Source organism: Orcinus orca, chromosome 19 (assembly GCF_937001465.1).
Source record: "Orcinus orca chromosome 19, mOrcOrc1.1, whole genome shotgun sequence".
NCBI classification, from domain to species: Eukaryota; Metazoa; Chordata; class Mammalia; order Artiodactyla; family Delphinidae; genus Orcinus; species Orcinus orca.
In genome coordinates this window covers 36,718,815-36,739,125 of record NC_064577.1, presented here as the reverse complement: position 1 = coordinate 36,739,125, position 20,311 = coordinate 36,718,815, and the positions used below count along the sequence as shown (strand labels likewise).

General features: G+C 36.8%; 1 protein-coding gene and 1 long non-coding RNA gene across 10 annotated transcripts in view; both read left to right on the top strand.

The window, feature by feature from the left end:
• The window catches only part of TANC2 (tetratricopeptide repeat, ankyrin repeat and coiled-coil containing 2), a 357,408-nt gene that overhangs the window by 53,788 nt on the left and 283,309 nt on the right, over positions 1–20,311 (top strand). The window lies entirely within an intron of this gene.
• Positions 3,422–18,989, top strand: LOC125962040 (uncharacterized). Its single transcript, XR_007473335.1, has 2 exons — positions 3,422–3,908; positions 18,074–18,989. It is a non-coding gene; the product is annotated as an uncharacterized LOC125962040 (long non-coding RNA).

The following is a 20,311-nucleotide window of genomic DNA, read 5'->3' as shown; positions in this document are numbered from 1 at the left end:
TCCCATTTGTTTTTTGTTTTTATTTCCATTTCTCTAGGAGGTGGGTCAAAAAGGATCTTGCTGTGATTTATGTCATAGAGTGTTCTGCCTATGTTTTCCTCTAAGAGTTTGATAGTGTCTAGCCTTATATTTAGATCTTTAATCCATTTTGAGTTTATTTTTGTGTATGGTGTTAAGGAGTGTTCTAATTTCATTCTTTTACATGTAGCCGTCCAGTTTTCCCAGCACCACTTATTGAAGAGGCTATCTTTTCTCCATTGTATGTTGTTGCCTCCCTTATCAAAGATAAGGTGACCAGATGTGTGTGTCTTTATCTCTGGGCTTTCTATCCTGTTCCATTGATCTATATTTCTGTTTTTGTGCCAGTACCATACTGTCTTGCTGACTGTAGCTTTGTAGTATAGTCTGAAGTCAGGGAGCCTGATTCCTCCAGATCTGTTTTTCTTTCTCAGGATTGCTCTGGCTCTTAGGGGTCTTTTGTGTTGCCATACAAACTGTGAAATTTTTTGTTCTAGTTCTGTGAAAAATGCCAGTAGTAGTTTGATAGGGATTGCATTGAATCTGTAGATTGCTTTGGGTAGTATAGTCATTTTCACAATGCTGGTTCTTCCAGTCCAGAACATGAAATCTCTCACCATCTGTTTGTATCGTCTTTAATTTTTCCATCAGTGTCTTAATAGTTTTCTGCATACAGGTCTTTTGTCTCCTTAGGTAGGTGTATTCCTAAGTTTTTTATTCTTTCTACTGCAATGGTAATTGGGAGTATTTCCTTAATTTCTCTTTCAGATTTTTCATCATTAGTGTATAGGAATGCAAGAGATTTCTGTGCATTAATTTTGTATCCTGCTACTTTACCAAATTCATTCATTAGCTCTAGTAGTTTTCTGGTAGCATCTTTGGGATTCTCTATGTATAGTATCATGTCATCTGCAAACAGTGACAGCTATACTTCTTTTCCTATTTGGATTCCTTTTATTTCTTTTTCTTCTCTGATTGCTGTGGTTAAAACTTCTAAAACTATGTGGAATATTCAACTATGTTGAATAATAGTGGTGAGAGTGGGCAACCTTGTCTTGTTCCTGATCTTAGTGGAAATGGTTTCAGTTTTTCACCATTGAGAACGATGTTGGCTGTGGGTTTGCCATATATGGCCTTCATTATGTTGAGGTAAGTTCCCTCTATGCCTACTTTCTGGAGGGTTTTTATCATAAATGGGTGTTGAATTTTGTCAAAAGCTTTTTCTGCATCTATTGAGATTATCATATGGTTTTTATCCTTCAGTTTGTTAATATGGTGTATCACCATACACATTGATTGATTTGCATATATTGAAGAATCCTTGTATTCCTGGTATAAACCTCAGTTGATCATGGTGTATGATCCTTTTAATGTGGTGTTGGATTCTGTTTGCTAATATTTTGTTGAAGATTTTTGCATCTGTGTTCATCAGTGATACTGGCTTGTAGTTTTCTTTTTTTGTGACATCTTTGTCTGGTTTTGGTATCAGGGTGATGGTGGCCTTGTAGAATGAGTTTAGGAGTGTTCCTCCCTCTGCTATATTTTGGAAGAGTTTGAGAAGGATAGATGTTAGCTCTTCTCTGTATGTTTGATAGAATTCGTCTGTGAAGCCATCTGGTCCTGGGCTTTTGTTTGTTGGAAGATTTTTGTTTTTCTTTTTTCTTTTTTTGTGGTACACGGGCCTCTCACTTCTGTGGCCTCTCCCGTTGCGGAGCACAAGCTCCTGATGCGCAGGCTCAGCGGCCATGGCTCACGGGCCCAGCCGCTCCTCAGCACACGGGATCTTCCTGGACCAGGGCACGAACCCGTATCCCCTGCATCGGCAGGCGGACTCACAACCACTGCGCCACCAGGGAAACCCTGTTGGAAGATTTTTAATCACAGTTTCAATTTCAGTGCTTGTGATTGGTCTGTTTATATTTTCTATTTCTTCCTAGTTCGGTCTCAGAGGTTGTGCTTTTCTAAGAATTTGTACATTTCTTCCGGGTTGTCCATTTTATTGACAAATAGCTGCTTGTAATAATCTCTCATTATCCTTTGTATTTCTGCAGTGGCAGTTATTACATCTCTTTTTTCATTTCTAATTCTATTGTTTTGAGTCTTCTCCCTTTTTTTCTTGCTGAGTCTGGCTAACGGTTTATCAATTTTGTTTATCATCTCAAAGAACCAGCTTTTAGTTTTATTGATCTTTGCTATTGTTTCCTTTATTTCTTTTTCATTTATTTCTGATCTGATCTTTATGATTTCTTTCCTTCTGCTAACTTTGGGTTTTATTTGTTCTTCTTTCTCTAACTGCTTTAGGTGTAAGGTTAGGTTGTTAATTTGAGCTGTTTCTTGTTTCTTGAGGTAGGAGTGTATTGCTATAGACTTCCCTCTTAGAACTTCTTTTGCTGCATCCCATAGGTTTTGGGTCGTCGTGTTTTCTTTGTCATTTGTTTCTAGGTATTTTTTGATTTCCTCTTTGATTTCTTCAGCGATCTCTTGATTATTTAGTAGCATATTGTTTAGCCTCCATATGTTTGTATTTTTTACAGTTTTTTTTCCTGTAATGGATATCTAGTCTCATTGCATTGTGGTCAGAAAAGATACTTGATACGATTTCAGTTTTGTTAAATTTACCAAGGCTTGATTTGTGACCCAAGATATGATCTATCCTGGAGAATGTTCCATGAGCACTTGAGAAGAAAGTGTATTCTGTTCTTTTTGGATGGAATGTCCTATAAATATCAATTAGGTCTATCTTGTTTAATGTATCATTTAAAGCTTATGTTTCCTTATTTATTTTCACTTTCGATGATCTGTCCATTGGTTAAAGTGGGGTGTTAAAGTCTCCTACTATTATTGTGTTACTGTCAATTTCCCCTTTTATGGCTGTTACCATTTGCCTTATGTATTGAGGTGCTCCTATGTTGGGTGCATAAATATTTACAATTGTTATATCTTCGTCTTGGATTGATCCCTTGATCATTATGTAGTGTCCTTCTTTGTCTGTTGTAATAGTCTTTATTTTAAAGTCTATTTTGTCTGATGTGAGAATTGCTACTCCAGCTTTCTTTTGATTTCCATTTCCATCCGTTCACTTTCAGTCTGTATGTGTCCCTAGGTCCGAAGTGGGTCTCTTGTATACAGCATATGTAAGGGCCTTGTTTTTATATCCATTCAGCCAGTCTTTGGGTTGGAGCATTTAATCCATTTACATTTAAGGTAATTATCGATATGTATGTTCCTATTACCATTTTCTTAATTGTTTTGGGTTTGTTTTTGTAGGTCTTTTCCTTCTCTTATGTTTCCTGCCTAGAGAAGTTCCTTTAGCATTTGTTGTAAAGCTGGTTTGGTGCTGCTGAATTCTCTTAGCTTGTGCTTGTCTGTAGAGCTTTTCATTTTTCCATCAAATCTGAATGAGATCCTTGCTGGGTAGGGTAATCTTGGTTGTAGGTTTTTCCCTTTCATCACTTTAAATATGTTCTGCCACTCCCTTCTGGCTTGCAGAGTTTCTGCTGAAAGATCAGCTGTTAACCTTATGGGGATTCCCTTGTGTGTTATTTTTCCCTTGCTGCTTTTAATATGTTTTCTTTGTATTTAATTTTTGATAGTTTGATTAATACGTGTCTTGGCGTTTTTCTCCTTGGATTTATCCTGTATGGGACTCTCTGTACTTCCTGGACTTGATTAACTATTTCCTTTCCCATATTAGGGAAATTTTCAACTATAATCTCTTCAAATATTTTCTTAGTCCCTTTCTTTTTCTCTTCTTCTTCTGGGACCTGTATAATTTGAATGTTGGTGCGTTTAATGTTGTCCCAGAGGTCTCTGACACTCTCCTTAATTCTTTTCATTCTTTTTTCTTTATTCTGCTCTGCAGTAGTTATTTCCACTGTTTTATCTTCCAGGTCACTTATCCGTTCTTCTGCCTCAGTTATTCTGCTATTGATTCCTTCTAGAGAATTTTAATTTCATTTATTGTGTTGTTCATCATTGTTTGTTTGCTCTTTAGTTCTTCGAGGTCCTTGTTAAACATTGCTTGTATTTTCTCCATTCTATTTCCAAGATTTTGGATCATCTTTACTATCATTACTCTGAATTGTTTTTCAGGTAGACTGCCTATTTCCTCTTCATTTGTTTGGTGTGGTGGGTTTTTACGTTGCTCCTTTCTCTGCTGTGTATTTCTCTGTCTTCTTATTTTGGTTAACTTACTGTGTTTGGGGTCTACTTTTCACAGATTGCCAGTTTGTAGTTCCCGTTGTGTTTGGTGTCTGTCCCCAGTGGCTAAAGTTGATTCAGTGGGTTGTGTAGGCTTCCTGGTGGAGGGGACTAGTGCCTGTGTTCTGGTGGATGAGGCTGGATCTTGTCTTTCTGGTGGGCAGGACTGCATCTTGTGGTATGTTTTGGGGTGTCTGTGAAGTTATTATGATTTTAGGCAGCCTCTCTGCTAATGGGTCGGGTTGTGTTCCTGTCTTGCTAGTTGTTTGGCATGGGTTGTCCAGCACTGGAGCTTGCTGGTCAATGAGTGGAGCTACGTCTTAGCGTTGAGACGGAGATCTTTGGGAGAGCTCTCACCAGTTGATATTATGTGTGGCTGGGAGGTCTCTTGTAGTCCAACGTCCTGAACTCGGCTCTCCCACCTCAGAGGCTCAGGCCTGACACCCGGCCAGAGCACCAAGACCCTGTCAGCCACATGGCAGTTTTGCCATTCAACCAAGTGTTACCAAACTAGGTTGCTCTTGCCTGACATCCCACAAACCAAGATACTGAGATGTAGAGGTTTGCAGCGAAGAGAGGGTTTATTCACAAGGCAGGCAGGGGATGAAATGGGAGAACGAATGTCGAATCTGCCTCCCTGAAGGCAGGGTATTTGTGGCATAAAGAAGCAGCGTGGTGTGAGGGTCTCAGGAAATGTCTTCCAAGCTATTTTTCAGAGTGGCTGTATCATGTTGATTCCCAGCAGCTATGTGTGAGAGTTCCAGTTGTTCCACATGCTTGCTAGCACTTGATATTGTCAATATATAAATTTTTTATTTTAGCCACTCTATTAAATGTGTACCGGTATCTCATTGTGGTTTTAATTTGCAATTCTCTAATGGTGAATGACGTAGAACATCTTTTCCTGTGCATATTTTTCCTTTTGTATATCCCCTATGGTGAAGTGTCTGTTTAGATCTTTTGTTCAGTTTTTAATTAGGTTGTTTGTTTTCTTACTCTTGAGTTTTGAGAGTTCATTGTATATTCTAGATACAGGTCCTTTGTTGGATATGTGATTTGCTTGTTTTGTTTATTCTCGTAACAGTGATTTTTGCAGAACAAAGTTTTAAATTTTGATGAAGTTCAATTTATCTTTTTTTTTTTTAAGTGGATCATGCTTTTGGTATATATCTAAAAATTCTGCTTAACCTGGTCATAAAGATTTCTCCTATTTTTTCCTTAAGTTTTATAGTTTTATATTTAGATTTATGATCCTTTTTGAGTTTTTAAAAAATTATTTTATTTTTGGCTGCGTTGGGTCTTTGTTGTTGTGTGTGGGCTTTCTTTAGTTGCAGCAAGTGGGGGCTACTCTTTGTTGCGGTGAGTGGGCTTCTCATTGTGGTGGCTTCTATTGTTGCAGAGCATGGGCTCTAGGCACACGAGCTTCAGTAGTTGTGGCACATGGGCTCAGTAGTTGTGGCATGCAGGCTCTAGAGTGCAGGCTCAGTAGTTCTGGTGCACGGGCTTAGTTGTTCCGCGGCATGTGGAATCTTCCCAGACCAGGGATTGAACCCATGTCCCCTGCATTGGCAGACGGATTCTTAACCACTGCACCACCAGAGAAGTCCCTTGCGTTTTTTTTAATATCATGTCTGAGGTTAAAGTTGATGTGTGTGTATGTTTTTTTTACATCTGCATATGCAGTTGTTCCAACAACATTGTTGAAGAGGCTATCCCTTCTCCTTTGAATTGCTTTTCCACCATTGTCACAAATCAATTGACCATATTTGTCGAACAGGTCTGTTTCTCCACCGTCTGTTCTGTTCCACTGGTCTGTTTCTATCAATTTGCCAATACCACACTGTTTTGATTACTGTAGCTTTATAGTAAGTCTTAAAAACAGGGTAGTGTGATTCCTACAACTTCATTGTTTTTCAAACGTGTTTTAGATATTTTAGGTCCTTTACCTTTCTGTATATATTTTAGAATCTTTATCTGTAAAAACATCCTTTTGGGATATTGGTTAGAATTGCATTAAGTCTGTGGACCAATTGGAGTAGAATTGAAATCTTTCCATGTGGGATCTTCCAGTTCATGAACATATGTTTTTCATTTATTTAGGTCTTATTTGATGTCTTTCATCAGCACTTTTTAGTACTGCCATACAGATCTTGTATTTGTTTTGTTAGATTTATAACTATTTCTTCTCTTTTCCTTTTTTTTAGCTATTGTGTGTTTAACATGTTTGTTTCTAATTGTACATTGCTAATATATAAAAGTCTAAATAAATAATTTAATTAAAAAACGATTTTTTTTTTGACTTTGTACTGTGACCTTGTTAAACTCACTTAGTTTTAAGAGGTTTTTGGAGGGGTTTGTTTGCTTTTGGTAGATTTGTTTGAATTTTTTAAGTGTAAGATAATGTCTTCTGAGAACAGGGACAGTTTTATTTTTTCTTTTCCAGTCTGTATACACTGATGCGTGCTTCTAGTATGATGGTGGCTAGGAGTGGTGAGAGTGGGTGTTCTTGCCTTGGTCCTGATCTTTGGGGTTTGTGGGTAAGCATTCAGTCTTTGACTGCTAAGTATGATGTTGGCTGTAGGTTTTTTGTAGATGTTCTTTATCAAGCTGAGGAAATTTCCCTCTCTTCCTAGTTTTCTAGTTTTTATCATGAATGGATGTTGGAATTTGTTAAATGCATTTTGTACGTCAAGTGATTTTTCTTCTTTGAATCACTAATATAATGGATTACGTTAGTGATTTCCAAATGTTGACTAGCTTAGCATTCCCAGGATAAATCCCTGTTGGTCATGGTGTATGTGGGTCTTTTAAAAATACATTACTGGGGCTTCCCTGGTGGCGCAGTGGTTGAGAGTCCGCCTGCTGATGCAGGGGACACGGGTTCGTGCCCAGGTCTGGGAGAACCCCACATGCTGTGGAGCGGCTGGGCCCGTGAGCCATGGCCGCTGAGCCTGGGCGTCCGGAGCCTGTGCTCCGCAACGGGAGAGGCCACAGCACTGAGAGGCCTGTGTACCGCAAAAAAAAAAAAAAAAAAATTACTGGATTTGATTTGCTAATATTTTGTTGAGGATTTCTGTTTCTGTGTTCATGATGGATATTGGTCTATACTTTTCTGTGATGTTTTTGTCTGCTTTGATATCAGAGTGATTTTGTCCTCATAAAATGAGTTGGGAGTGTTTCCCTCTATTCTGTTATCTGGAGGAGATTGTGTAGAATTGTTATTTCTTTAAATGTTTGGTAGAATTTACCTGTGAAGCCATCTGGGCCTGGAGATTTCTTTTTATAAAGGTTTTTTAGCCCCAAACTTTATTTAATAGTTATAGGAATATTTAGGTTACTATTTAATCTTTGGTGAATTTCAGTAGTTATTAATTATTTATTAAAAGATGTGGGTAGAAATCCAGGTTTTGCTACTGACTGGCTGTGTGACCTTGGGAAAGGTACTTTAGCATTAACCTCTCTGGTTCTTAATTTGTTCATCTGAAAAATTAAAGAGTTAGATTTATTTGTCTTCTTTAAGGTTTCTCTCAGTTTTTAAATTCTATAATCCTGGTAGAACAAAAGTGTGTATGTTTGAAGTTTATGTGAAAGGATTATGAGCTTCTGTTTTTTGTTTCATCCGTCAGTGTTTGAACAATGGTTTACTTAGGTTCACTTTGCCTTTTAACAGATAAGGTCTGTATTTTCTTCTTATCAATGGATTATTTGTTGTTGAAAAGATATGGTTAATCGTAGGCCTATTTATACATTTATTCATGATATACTTAAATGGTATGTGAAAAATTACTTGTAAAGCCATTCATGTAAGACGATGTAAGACATGTCACTTGTTACTTTTTAATGTTACACTTTCTTGAAAAAATTATCAATTTAGAATTTTTAAAATGTTAGAAATGTATTTCTTTTTTGGTGATTATTCCTCTGAATCTTCATAATTTGGTAATTATCCTCCTGATTTAAAAAGTCAGTCATTTTTGGCTACTTAATAGAGATAATATCAATATAAGTATTTTGTGTAAAATGCATTTTTAAAAGATGCATACTGTTGTGTATCCTGTCCATTTATTGGGTTAAAACAAAGTGAAGGTAGCATACAGATCTGCTGCTGAAGGAAACACTAAGTTACAGGCTGCAGCTGGAGGATTTTACGTAGGCACCTGTGGGTTTGAGTGCGTTCAATATACAGACTGCAGTAGGAGGCTGGCACTGCCTCTGCTGACTTCAGTACACTCCTTCACTGCTGTTCTGCCGAGTTCTCCACTGTCCAGAAGACAAACAAAATGGTGCAGCACGTAGAGGGCATGGGAAAAAAATAACCGACAATATGATCCAAAGGTGGGTTTGCTACACTGAATAGCAGAGAAAATTGTCTAACAAGATTAAAAGCTTAGCTATAGTTCAGTATGTCAGATATCCTTAGCTGTTTTAATATTTGATTATGGCCACTTAAGAGTGAAAATGTATAGTTCTGAAATCTGCATGCCCTCTATATATAGAAGTTTCAGGTATATTGCATGTGTAGCTTTAATAAATGCATGCATGGTAGCTTATAAACAGATTTATACTTGTACTAAATATGTGTAATGTGTATATATAAAAATAGATACACATATACATATACATGAAGGGTTTTTTTCCTATTAATAGTAGATTTTTTTAAAAGTAAGCACTTACAGGTTTTATATTTTCTGTTGCATATCTGTCGCAGCTCCTAGCAATGTCTCTTTCCTAATAGTGTTCATTTTATAATAGTAGAGAGTGTTAGTAGAGCATTCTCTGGTGAGATGGAGAATAAGGAGAATGAACACTGGAGTTGACACTTCATATTTTATTGATGACTGTAATGCAGTGTGAGTTCGCATTGCACATAGTCATGATTTAAATGACTACCTCTTTTATGAAAGCAAAATGTTAGTAAGAACGGCCATGTTGTACACAGTGAGTATAAAATAAGGAGAGGAAATAGGACAAGTAAAATTTCTCTGTCCTTGGTTTCTTGAGCAATGCTCCGTATTGACTCAAGGCACTGTCATTTTAGAAGTACAGTAAAGAAACAATTGAACATCAAGCTTAGAAAAACATGGGGGTTTAGTTTCTCACCCTCTCCCGGGAGCACTTATGTACTCATATATTTTGGGTGTCGGTGGCTGCATGGTACTGGGGAGCTGTCCAGTTGAGACAAGATGTATTTACTTAAGCCACACCCAACAGATTCAGCTTCTTAATGCATTCAGGCACTATTTTAATCCTGTGCTGATTTGTAAGCATCAAATGTGGGATGCCTTTGAGTTGTAAAAAGAAAGAAAAGACTAGATTCACAGGTTCCAGCTGGCTTTATTCTTGAATATCTGAGTTGTTATATTAATAGCACAGAAGAGCAGTATTTAAGTTATGCAGCATTATCTCTAGCAGAGAGAGAGAGAGAACATGAATATTTGCGTGGTTCCAGTAGAAGTGTACTGCAAGTATTCTGATCATATAAGTAACAGTGCTGCTGGTATACTGTTTTTTTGGTTGGTATTGTGGGTGTTTATTTGGGCTATGACATACAGAGTTCACATTTTCTTGTTTGAGGAAATATTTGTTTAAATATTAAATACTTAATTTTTCTGTGCTTTAAAAAATTAGCAAAAGTTTAAGCCTGAGTTTAAAATCTATTTATAATGTTTTATTCTATACTAATGACATGTTGTATGTGATAAGAATTAACAAACTACATGGCTGTTTGCTACTGTGTTGGATTACCTCACCCACTTTACTGTAGACAGAAATAAGAAGAATCAGCTTTAATCTTACTAGTCTGCAGAGTGCTTATATTTTATATTTTCAAAAACTCTTTCTTTTAGACAAAGCAAATTCATTCTATCTTCTCCCCAAAAAGAAAATATAACCTTTTCATCTGTACTGTATTCCTTGATTTATCGAATGACACAGAAGAATAATAGGGATTTTCATGTGCCAAATTTAGTGACAATAGATAACTAACTATAGATCGAAGTACACTGTATTATTAGAATGTTTCATGTATCTAAAATGTTATATAACCCTGATGGAATGTTGCAGATGAAACAAAGAAATCTGATTGGTTCCTCACAAGACACAGCAGCCTTGAAATCCATTCTAACCAGAGGCTTCTACAGCAGCCTGGATGGTTAGTTAACATCACAGTAAAAACAGAAGAATGCCTTGGAGGGCTTTGGAAGAGAAAATGAAGTTGTTAAAGCACTTTGATAATCCTTATTCTTGAGCATTTTATGTCCTTGTGGGTTTTTATCCCCTTCAGACTCTGTTGTTGTTCATTGTTATTTCAAGGAAGTGTTATATTCTATTAAGTTAACAAACTTTCTAAATAGTATTATTTAATGAGCTAGAAGAGTCTCTCTAAAGGAGTTTTATGTTAAGTGGAGTGGGTTAATGAATAATATAATTTCAGAACATTTATTAAATATGGATGAGTGGAACTTATTGGGGGAGGGGGAAGGATGGGATGGAAAGAGTTCTGAAGAACAACAGGACACTAATAGAAACTCTGGCCCTACCCTTTCCCATCATATTAAAATTGCATTAGATAGTTTGTCATCTAAGACTTTAGTGATGCTTGGTGAGGGCACATTGTTATTGACATTCAAACAGCAGGCTATTATTGCAAGTCAAAACAGGTGAAGACTTGTTTGCTGTCCGCTGGTTACTAGGAACACCCTTGAGATGTGAGAACAATATATGTTAGCTTTTAAGTATTTATTATTCTTGGCTAGGTGGCCTGCTGGAATATAGGTGTAAATTACAGTACCAAATATCCAACCCTTTTATCCTTTTACAGAACATATTTAAAATACACTTGTAGTTTATCCTATTAAAATTGGAAAAGTCTTATATTTAAACAGTAATAGGTCAACATCATTTATAGGACTTGGGGGAAGGAAAAATTACTGTGAGCAGGAATGAGCATTTATATTAAAAATAATTATTAATTTCAATTATTATATTGAAAAGAAGTAGAGAAGCATCATTTTAAAAGCATATTTAAAGAGTATATCTATGTATTGTTATATTCTGATACAAACCAACTATATCTTTTAGTTCCATTTCTGTGCTTCTTTCATAAATTATCCGATATGCTAATAGAGTCAGGCTGAAGGCAGCTGGCGGCTAGTGTTACAAACTGAAAACAAAATGGCTGGCAAGGATTAGCACTGTAAATTTGCAGTAGAGAGCTGGATGCAATTAAGATATCTTTTGTTGAAGGAGAATGTTGCAAAGTAAGTTGACGACTGAATGACTGTTGTATTAGGTGCTTTGACAATAAAGAAACATCATTTTATTAAAGAAAACGTACAAATACTCTTACAGAATAAAAACAAAAGATTTTACTCTATAGAGAATAATTCATTTTCAACTAAGCAATAAAAAAACTATTGCTAATATTCGTTTAACCATCTTTGTATTTATAATTCTAAGATCCAGGTAGTTTCTTAGGGTATTATTTATGATTTCACAGTAACAGTGTAGTTAAGAATAAAAGGGATAAAAAATGAAAACATTCTTAGAATGGGGTGAAATTTAGAGATAAGTTTCTGGGAGTTTTATTTATTCTGGGAGTTCATTTTAGTATTTGCTTTGTGTTACTACAAATAATGCTGCAGTGAATATCCTTACATACGTATCTAGGGGCTCTACCTAGAAGTGGAATTAACCAGATGTAGATTATTTGCATTTTCAGTTTTATTAGATAATTTCTCTCCTGTGTCACTATATCAGTTTACACTCTTCTCAGAAGTGTTTGAGACTTCCTGTTTTGCCATATCCTTTCCAACATTCACATGGTCAGACTTCTCCATTTTCCCCAATCTGGTAGATGAAAGGTAATACCCTACTGCTTTAATTTCTCTTTCCCTAATTTTTAGCAAGGCTGAATATCCTTTCATGTGGTTATTGGCCTTTCACATTTCCTCTTTTGTTAACAGCCTTCTCATATCCTTTATGCATTTTCTCATGGATTATTTATCTTTTTCTTATTGAGTTGTGAATATTCTTCATATATTCTAGGCAGGGTTCAGCAAACTATATAGCCCATGGGTCAGATCCAGCCCACCACCTGTTTTTGTGCAGATAGTTTTTACATTTATTTTAAATGATTCAGAAAAAAATAAAACAAGAATAAAATGTCATAATGTGAAAATTTATGAAATTTAGATTTCAGTGTCCATAAATAAAGTTTTATTGGAACAGAGCTTTAGCACTACAGTGGCAGAGTTGAGTAGTTGCAACAGAGAACATGTGATCTGCAAAGCCTAGAATATTTGTTCTCTTTACAGAAGTTTGTATACCCTTACATTGATCCTTAGTCTGTGATGTTTAGGGCAGATATCATCTCTCAGTCTCTATCTGGTCTTAAAACTTTCCTTTTGGTTATGAGACTAAAACTCGAAACTCCTGTTGAATAGAAGTTAAAATTTTTAATTTATTCATATTTGACATTCTTTTCCCCCATTTTGTTTCACAAATCTTCCCTTAAAAGATTGCCAATATATACTCCTGTATTTTCTTAAAATGGTTAAAGTTGTGTTTTTCAGTTTCAGATTTTTAGAACATTTTGGTTTTCTTTTTTTCTTTTTTTCCATTTAATATTTGGTGATGAGATTATGGTGAGAGAAGAGGATATAATTATTTTTTCTTATATGGAGAAAGACAATTTTCCCACCTTATTTGTTGTTGAGTAACCTTTCCTTACTCCAGTGTTTTATAATACTATTTTCTCATATACACAGTTTCTTTATTTTTATGCAAGTCTGTTTTCTGGTTTTTTATTCAGTTCCTTGCTTATTCTTTGATTAAATATTTCTATATTCTACTCGATCCTCAAGATCTCTATTATTCAACCACTTCATCATTGTATTCACGTTTCCAAAGTTCCTTGGGAGAAAAATACAAATTGGTAATACTCTAGTCTTACCTTACCAGTGGCATGTTTAGGGAAAGGAATATTGTTTTTGAGTTTTGTATATTATGTATATCAAGGTCATATTGTTAGCTTTAATAGCATTTTTTCCTTAAAGCATTTTGATCTTTTTTTTTTAACATCTTTATTGGAGTATAATTGCTTAACAATGGTATGCTAGTTTCTGCTTTATAACAAAGTGAATCAGTTATACATATACATATGTTCCCATATCTTTTCCCTCTTGCATCTCCCTCCCGCCCACCCTCCCTATCCCACCCCCCACCATCCCACCCCTTTAGTTGGTCACAAAGAACCGAGCTGATCTCCCTGTGCTATGCAGCTGCTTCCCACTAGCTATCTATTTTACATTTGGTAGTGTATATATGTCCATGCCACTCTCTCACTTTGTTCTCCTCCCTATATCCTCAAGTCCATTCTCTAGTAGGTCTGTGTGTTTATTCCCGTCTTGCCCCTAGGTTCTTCATGACCTTTTTTTATTTTTCTTAGATTCCATATATATGTGTTAGCATACAGTATTTGTTTTTCTCTTTCTGACTTACTTCACTATATATGACAGACTCTGGGTCCATCCACCTCACTACAAATAACTCAATTTCATTTCTTTTTATGTCTGAGTAATATTCCATTGTATATATGTGCTACATCTTCTTTATCCATTCATCTGTTGATGGACACTTAGGTTGCTTCCATTTCCTGGCTATTGTAAATAGTGCTGCAGTGAACATTTTGGTACATGTCTCTTTTTGAATTATGGTTTTCTCAGGGTATATGCCCAGTAGTGGGATTGCTGGGTGGTATGGTAGTTCTATTTTTAGTTTTTTAAGGAACCTCGGTACTGTTCTCCATAGTGGCTGTATCAGTTTACATTCCCACCAACAGTGCAAGAGGGTTCCCTTTTCTCCACATCCTCTCCAGCATTTATTGTTTGTAGATTTTTTGATGATGGCCATTCTGACTGGTGTGAGATGATATCTCATTGTAGTTTTGATTTGCATTTCTCTAATGATTAATGATGTTGACCATTCTTGCATGTGTTTGTTGGCAATCTGTATATCTTTGAAGAAATGTCTATTTAGGTCTTCTGCCCATTTTTGGATTGGGTTGTTTGTTTTTTTTGATATTGAGCTGCATGAGCTGCTTGTAAATTTTGGAGATTAATCCTTTGTCAGTTGCCTCAATTGCAAATATTTTCTCCCATTCTGAGGGTTGCCCTTTTGTCTTGTTTATGGTTTCCTTTGCTGTGCATAAGCTTTTAAGTTTCATTAGCTCCCATTTGTTTATTTTTGTTTTTATTCCCATTTCTCTAGGAGGTGGGTCAAAAAGGATCTTGCTGTGATTTATGTCATAGAGTGTTCTGCCTATGTTTTCCTCTAAGCGTTTGATAGTGTCTGACCTTACATTTAGGTCTTTAATCCATTTTGAGTTTATTTTTGTATATGGTGTTAGAGAGTGTTCTAATTTCATTCTTTCACACGTAGCTGTCCAGTTTTCCCAGCACCACTTACTGAAGAGGCTGTCTTTTCTCCATTGTATATTTTTGCCTCCTTTATCAAAGATAAGGTGACCATATGTGCGTGGGTTTATCTCTGGGCTGTCTATCCTGTTCCATTGATCTATATTTCTGTTTCAGTGCCAATTCTATACTGTCTTGATTACTGTAGCTTTGTAGTATAGTCTGAAGTCAGGGAGCCTGATTCCTCCAGCTCCGTTTTTCTTTCTCAAGATTGCCTTGGCTACTCGGGGTTTTTTGTGTTTCCATACAAATTGTGAAATTTTTTGTTCTAGTTCTGTGAAAAACGCCAGTGGTAGTTTGATAGGGATTGCATTGAATCTGTAGATTGCTTTGGGTAGTGGAGTCATTTTCACAATGTTGATTCTTCCAATCCAAGAACATGGTTTATCTCTCCATGTATTTGTATCATCTTTAATTTCTTTCATCAATTTCTTACAATTTTTTGCATACAGTTCTTTTGTCTGCTTAGGTAGGTTTATTCCTAAATATTTTATTCTTTTTGTTGCAGTGGTAAATGGGAGTGTTTTCTTAATTTCACTTTCAGATTTTTCATCATTAGGTTATATGAATGCAAGAGATTTCTGTGCATTAATTTTGTATCCTGCTACTTTACCAAATTCATTGATTAACTCTAGTAGTTTTCTGGTAGCATCTTTAGCATTCTCTATGTATAATATCACGTCATCTGCAAACAATGACAGCTTTACTTCTTCTTTTCCGATTTGGATTCCTTTTTCTTCACTGATTGCTGTGGCTAAAACTTCCAAAGCTATGTTGAATAATAGCGGTGAGAGAGGGCAACCTTGTCTTGTTCCTGATCTTAGTGGAAATGGTTTCAGTTTTTCACCATTGAGGATTATGTTGGCTGTGGGTTTGTCACATACAGCCTTTATTATGTTGAGGAAAGTTCCCTCTATGCCTACTTTCTGGAGGGTTTTTATCATAAATGGTTGTTGAATTTTGTTGAAGGCTTTCTCTGCATCTATTGAGATGATCATATGGTTTTCCTCCTTCAATTTGTTAATATGGTGTATCACATTGATTGATTTGCATATATTGAAGAATCCTTGCATCCTGGGATAAACCCCACTTGATCATGCTTTATGATCCTTTTAATTCTGTTGGCTAGTATTTTGTTGAGGATTTTTACATCTATGTTCATCAGTGATATTGGCCTGTAGTTTTCTTTCTTTGTGACATCTTTGTCTGGTTTTGGTATCAGGGTGATGGTGGCCTTGTAGAATGAGTTTGGGAGTGTTCCTCCCTCTGCTATATTTTGCAAGAGTTTCAGAAGTTTAGGTGTTAGCTCTTCTCTAAATGTTTGATAGAATTCGCCTATGAAGCCATCTGGTCCTGGGCTTTTGTTTGTTGGAAGATTTTTAATCACAGTTTCAATTTCAGTGCTTGTGATTGGCCTGTTCATATTTTCTATTTCTTCCTTGTTCAGTCTTGGAAGGTTGTGCATTTCCAAGAATTTGTCCATTTCTTCCAGATTGTCCATTTTATTGGCATAGAGTTGCTTGTAGTAATCTCTCATGATCCTTTGTATTTCTGCAGTGTCAGTTGTTACTTCTCCTTTTTATTTTCTAATTCTGTTGATTTGGGTCTTCTCCCTTTTTTTCTTGATGAGTCTGGCTAATACCAGGTTTTAGTTTATTGATATTTGCTATCATTTCCTTCATTTCTTTTTCATTTATTTCTGATCTGATCTTTATGATTTCTTTCATTTGCTAACTTTGGGGTTTTTTTTTTCTTCTTTCTGTAATTGCTTTAGGTGTAAGATTAGTTTGTTTACTTGAGCTGTTTCTTGTTTCTTGAGGTAGGATTGTATTGCTATAAACCTCCCTCTTAGAACTGCTTTTGCTGCATCCCATAGGTTTTGGGTCGTCATGTTTTCATTGTCATTTGTTTCTAGCTTTTTTTATTTCCTCTTTGATTTCTTAGGTGATCTCTTGGTTATTAAGTAGTGTATTGTTTAGCCTCCATGTGTTTGTATTTTTTACGTTTTTTTCCTGTAATGGTTATCTAGTCTCATAGCATTGTGCGGAAAAGATACTTGATACGATTTCAGTTTTCTTAAATTTACCAAGGCTTGATTTGTGACCCAAGATATTATCTATCCTGGAGAATGTTCCATGAGCACTTGAGAAGAATGTGTATTCTGTTGTCTTTGGATGGAATGTCCTATAAATATGAAGTCCATCTTGTTTAATGTATCATTTAAAGCTTGTGTTTCCTTATTTATTTTCATTTTGGATGATCTGTCCATTGGTGAAAGTGGAGTGTTAAAGTCCCCTACTATCATTGTGTTACTGTCGATTTCCCCTTTTATGGCTGTTAGTATTTGCCTTATGTATTCAGGTGCTCCTATGTTGGGTGCATAAATATTTACAATTGTTATATCTTCGTCTTGGATTGATCCCTTGATCATTATGTAGTGTCCTTTGTCTCTTGTAATAGTCTTTATTTTAAAGTCTATTTTGTCTGATATGAGAATTGCTACTCCTGCTTCCTTTTGATTTCCGTTTGCATGGAATATGTTTTTCCATCCCCTCACTTTCAGTCTGTATGTGTCCCTAGGTCTGAAGTCGGTCTCTTGTAGACAGCATATATATGGGTCTTGTTTTTGTATCCATTCAGCCCATCTGTGTCTTTTGATTGGAGCATTTAATTCATTTACATTTAAGGTAATTATCGATATGTATGTTCCTGTTACCATTTTCTTAATTGTTTTGGGTTTGTTTTTGTAGGTCTTTTCTTTCTCTTGTGTTTCCTGCCTAGAGAAGTTCCTTTAGCATTTGTTGTAAAGCTGGTTTGGTGCTGCTGAATTCTCTTAGCTTGTGCTTGTCTGTACAGCTTTTCATTTTTCCATCAAATCTGAATGAGATCCTTGCTGGGTAGAGTAATCTTGGTTGGAGGTTTTTCCCTTTCATCACTTTAAATATGTCCTGCCACTCCCTTCTGGCTTGCAAAGTTTCTGCTGAAAGATCAGCTGTTAACCTTATGGGGATTCCCTTGTGTGTTATTGGTTGTTTTTCCCTTGCTGCTTTTAATATGTTTTCTTTGTATTTAAGTATTGATAGTTTGATTAATATGTGTCTTGGAGTGTTTCTCCTTGGATTTGTCCTGTATGGGACTCTCTGTGCTTCCTGGACTTGATTAACTATTTCCTTTCCCATATTAGGGAAGTTTTGAACTATAATCTCTTCAAATATTTTCTCAGTCCCTTTCTTTTTCTCTTCTTCTTCTGGGACTCCTATAATTCGAATGTTGGTGTGTTTAATGTTGTCCCAGAGGTCTCTGAGACTGTCCTCAGTTCTTTTCATTCTTTTTTCTTTATTTTGCTCTGCAGTAGTTATGTCCACTGTTTTATCTTCCAGGTCACTTATCCATTCTTCTGCCTCAGTTATTCTGCTATTGATCCCTTCTAGAGAATTTTTAATTTCTTTTATTGTATCGTTCATCACTGTTTGTTTGTTATTCAGTTCTTCTAGGTCCTTGTTAAATGTTCCGTGTATTTCCTCCATTTTATTTCCAAGATTTTGGATCATCTTTACTATCATTATTCTGAATTCTTTTTCAGGTATACTGCCTATTTCCTCTTCATTTGTTAGGTCTGGTGGGTTTTTACCTTGCTCCTTCATCTGCTGTGTGTTTCTCTGTCTTCTCATTTTGCTTCACTTACTGTATTTGGGGTCTCCTTTTCGCAGGCTGCAGGTTCATAGTTCCCGTTGTTTTTGGTGTCTGTCCCCAGTGGCTAAGGTTGGTTTAGTGGGTTGTGTAGGCTTCCTGGTGGAGGGTACTAGTGCGTGTGTTCTGGTGGATGAGGCTGGATCTTGTCTTTTTGGTGGGCTGGTCCACATCTGGTGGCGTGTTTTGGGGTGTCTGTTACCTTATTATGATTTTAGGCAGCCTCTGTGCTGATGGATGGGGTTGTGTTCCTGTCTTGCTAGTTGTTTGGCATAGGGTGTCCAGCACTGTAGCTTGCTGGTCGTTGAGTGAAGCTGGCTCTTGGCATTGAGATGGAGTTCTCTGGGAGATTTTTGCCATTTGATATTACGTGGAGCTGGGAGGTCTTTGTTGACCAGTGCCCTGAACTTGGTTCTCCCACCTCCGAGGCACAGCCCTGATGCCTGGCTGGAGCACCAAGAGTCTTTCATCAACATGGCTCAGAATAAAAGGGAGAAAAAATAGGAAGAAAGAAGACAAAGTAAAATGAAATAAAGTATTTAAAATAAAAAATAATTATTAAGAAATAATTTTTAAAAAGTAAAACAAAACAAAACACACAATAAACGGACAGACAGAACCCTAGGACAAATGATAAAAGCAAAGCTGTACAGACAAAATCACACACAGAAGCATACACATACACACTCACAAAAAGAGAAAAAGGTAAAAAAAATATACATGTCTTTGCTCCCAAAGTCCACCTCCTCAATTTGGGATGATTCGTTGTCTATTCAGGCATTCCACAGATGCAGGGTACATCAGGTTGATTGTGGAGATTTAATCCACTGCTCCTGAGGCTGCTGGGAGAGATTTCCCTTTCTCTTCTTTGTTCGCACAGCTCCTGGGGTTCAGCTTTGGATTTGGACCCACGCTGCCTGTAGGTCGCCTGAGGGCATCTGTTCTTCGCTCAGACAGGACGGGGTAAAAGGAACAGCTGGTTCGGTGGCTCTGGCTCACTCAGGCGGGGGGTGGCGGGGGAGTGAGATGAATGCGGGGCAAGCCTGCGGCGGCAGAGGCCAGCATGACGTTGCAACAGCCTGAGGCACGCCGTGTGTTCTCCCGGGGAAGTTGTCCCTGGATCACAGGTTCCTGGCAGTGGTGGGCTGCACAGGCTCCTGGGAGGGGAGGTGTGGAGAGTGACCTGTGCTTGCATGCAGGCTTCTTGGTGGCTGCAGCAGCAGCCTTAGCGTCCCATGACCGTCTCTGGAGCTCCTTTAAGCGGTGCTGTTAATCTCCTCTCCTCGTGCACCAGGAAACAAAGAGGCAAGAAAAACTCTCTTGCCTCTCGGCAGCTCCAGACTTTAACATTTTGGTCTTGAATTTTTATTTTCATTGCCATCACTATCAAAATCGAATAATATAATAAAGATTAGGTACTCACAAGTGCATGGTATTGTGCTGAGTACTTGAAAAAAAGTATGTATATATAAATATAAACCAGTAGCAACAAAGTATTATTTACGGATATAGGATAAATAAAGAATAATTTATTTGAAAAAGAATTGAAGAATGTTTAGATAATGTATGATTTGGGGGCTTTTTAATTACTTTGGGTTTTCAGTGTGAATACATTTTTTTTTTTCATTTTGCAATTTTATTTATACTGGGCTTTTACTTAAATCATCTCTAGCTGATAACCATGGCTCCCTGTATCTATAATCCCCTTGTATGCTAACACTACTTTTAAATTTATGATGCTGTTTGCAACCCACAGATGATGAAGAGAAGTGGGTGGTACTCAGTGAGTTAGGGAATTTGTTCATAGGAAGTTCCTGCTGAGGAGTAACAGGCTGGGGTGAAGCCAGGCCTTTGTGCCCTCCCCCAGTTGATTCCCTATCTGCTCCTGTAGTAGTACTGATGTTCTACACTCATCGACTGAGGTTGCA